This window comes from Gekko japonicus, unplaced genomic scaffold (genome assembly GCF_001447785.1).
Source record: "Gekko japonicus isolate JY-2015 unplaced genomic scaffold, Gekko_japonicus_V1.1 scaffold3979, whole genome shotgun sequence".
Lineage (NCBI taxonomy): Eukaryota > Metazoa > Chordata > Lepidosauria > Squamata > Gekkonidae > Gekko > Gekko japonicus.
The window spans coordinates 59,388-62,602 of NW_015171623.1; positions in this window are offsets into that span (position 1 = coordinate 59,388).

Sequence of the window (3,215 nt, forward strand, 5' to 3'; positions counted from 1 at the left end):
CCCCCCCTCGCCCCCCTCTCCTTGGCCCCCCCCCCCCCCACATCATCTTTCACTTTTGTCCTTTGCATCCCCCCACCCTGTCTTGCTCCTGCCTCTTTTTCTCTTGGACCTTACCTGGGAGCGAGCCCCACTGCTCGCTTCCCCAGTCAAGGGGGGCCCCCTCTCCTTATCTCTCCCAATCCGGTCTGCTCCATCCCCCTCTCCCGCATTATCTCCTTCTCTCCCTCTCTCTCCCCTTTTTTCACTGCTGTAGTTCAGAGCCCGTTTTTCACGCCTCCTCCTCCTCCTCCTCCTCTTCCCTCTCTCCTTTCTTTCTTTCCATCCATCCATCCATTCTCTCTCTCTCTCTCTCTTTCCTTCCTCCTTTTACACTTTCTCTCTCACACACACCCCCAATGCCTTTGTGTCTCCGGCTCCCTCATAATAAATATGCAGCAGCCGCCTAATTACGTCTCCCGCCTCCTTTTCTCCTTAATGAGACAATTTGCATCGACTAACCACCCTCCGAAAGGGGGGGAAGGGAAGCGAGGGGGGGGGAGCAGGAAGGGCGAGAGTATTTCTCTCTCCCCCCCCCCTTCTATTCTTTCCTCCATCAAGTACAGGAATGAACAGAAAATACTAAATGTTAACCAGGTGCCTTTATTCTAGATAATAACCTTAAAAAGGAAGGGGGGGGAGGAGGTTGGGGTCTATCTGGCATCTCCAGGAGCGATGGATGGGTTTGGGAGGGGGCACCAAAAACGGATAAATTTACTCTGATCCGGACACCACGTATGACCCCCCCCCCATCCCCTTGGGAGTCTTGACATCAAACTGAAACCGGCTTCAGAGCTGTTTAACTGTCATGGCTCCCAAAGCAAGGAACTCTGGGAGCCGTAGTTCTGCGACGAGGTTGTGGAATTTTGCCCCAAAACCTCAGCTCCTGGGATTCTCGGGTGGGACCGTGACAGTTAACTCAAGTTTAAGGACATACTTTAGATGGTCTGGAGATCTTTGTAGAGAGATGACCTGGCTTGTGACCTGAGTGGGGTGCGGCTCAAGGCAGCCAAGGAGCGAGTTGCAAATGGTCTTACCCGACGGGGTCAGCCTGCGATCCTGGCGCTTGCTGGACCATTCCCCGGATCTAAGTCCATCCTAGGTTGGCCCTCTGGTGCAGGGAACTCTGGTTGGGCGCATCCATCTTTACGTTTTTCTGTGTAGGCTGATGATTTGGTGATGAGTGGGCAGACGTACGGTGTTGTCCTGGAGATGGAAGCAGACAGGCATTTGGTGGACAGGTAGACAAAGGGAGCACCCAGAATTAGACTGCAATTGCTAGACTGGAAAATGAGGACACACTAAAGGTGTGTCTTAGAGGTTAAGACGCTGAGCTGCAGACCAGAAGGTCGGTAGTTCAGCAGTGTCAAGACCCGAGTGTGCCGCATGACGGAGTGAGCGCCCGTCTCTAGTTCGAGCTCCTGCCAACCTAGCCGTTCGAAAGCAAGAAATTGCAAGTAGATAAATAGGTACCGCTTCGGAGTGAAGGTGGTAGCGTTCCGTGCGCCTCTGCGTTTAGTCATGACCACAGAGAAGTCTTCGGACAGCGCTGGCTCTTCGGCTTGGAAACGGAGACGAGCACCGTCCCCTGGAGTCAGATTCGACTGGCTTTTGAGCAAGGGAAACCTTTACCTTTAAGGAAGTACCTTCCCCCTACACACCTAGGGCTCTGTTAATCTGTGGAACTCACCACCACAGAATGTGGTGGTAGCCATAGTTTCTTTTTTTCCCAACAGGAATGATCGATACGTAAAGCTATTGTGACTACTAGCCATGATAGCCACAAAGGGAGCCTCCGTTTTCAGGAGCACGACCCCTCTCCTTGCTTCTTGCCACAGCTAGAAAAAAGAACATGGAAGCAGACAGGCTTGGCAACTTCCATCTGTGTAGGTTTCCTGGGGTGGCCTCCGGTGGCTGTTGGAGGGAATGTGTGGGCGCAGCGGTTAATTTCAGCACTTCGCACCTGCCTCGGACTAGCTGTGGCTGCTTATTGGCACTCGGCACATGCTCAGGAACACTCAATGTGTTCCATGACGGGTGCAGGCACTCGAAGCGCAGGTCGGGATGCCCGCCTGGTCTGAAATAGCGTGGAGGCAGGTGGTTAAAAGGGCAAGAAGGGCATGAACCTGTATGGAGAAATGAACAGCAGGGGGTGGAGAGAATGTGGGGTTCGGAACAGACGGCGTAGGGATAGAAGTGTCATGAGGTGCTGTGTGAATTTCAGAGCAGAGGGACCCCCCCCCGGCCTGTGCTTATCAGCTAGCAGCATGCTAAGCTATTAATTTGCATTGCAAATCCCTTCCCAGCCCAAATCCAGAAAAACACACGTTCTGCAGGGCTTTGGTAATCGAGGCTGAGAGGGCTAGCACCACCAAGTCTCCCCCTCCCCCTCCGGGGAAAAAAATGCGTTCCATCTGATGCCCGGGTTTTCTTGTCCTCCGTGCCCCCAGAGCTGGAGTTGATTCGCATAGGAAGGGAACAGTCCTTGATGGTTGTGGATATATTGCATTGAGGGGTGAAGGCGGTGTTTTAGATGTTCCTCACGGCCTCTTGAGAGCCAGCTTGGTGTCGTGGTCGGGAGCGTGGACTCCAATCTGGGAGAACCGGGTTTGATTCCCCACTCCTCCACATGCAGCTGCTGGTGTGACCTTGGGTCAGTCACAAGTTCAAGTTCTCTCAGAGCTGTTCTCTCAAGGGCAGTTCTCTGGAGAGCTCTCTCAGCATCACCTCCCTCACAGGGTGTCTGTTGTGGGGAGGGGAAGGGAAAGGAGATTGTAAGCGGCTCTGAGACTCCTTTAGGTAGTGAAGGGCGGGGTATGAATCCAACTTCCTCTTCTTCTCTTGACAATCTGGATACAGCCTCCAGAGGGCCCAGTGGGAGGTTATAGACGCATAGGTGCCATCAGGTCACAACCAAAGGTGACCCCAGTGAGGGGCTTTCAAGGCACATGAAAAACAGAGGCGGTTTGCCATCGCCTTCCTCTGCAAAGTCTTCCTTAGTGGTCAACCATCCAAGAACCACCCCAGCTTAGCTTCCGAGATCTAACAAGTTAGGGCTCCAGCACACTGCCTTCCCTCCAAGAGGTTATACGGGAGGGCCGCTTCTCTGCTTCTCCCTTTAGGAAAAAGAGGAGGGGGAAAGTATTGACACACCCGTTGTGTTTTCTTCTGTTTCCCTA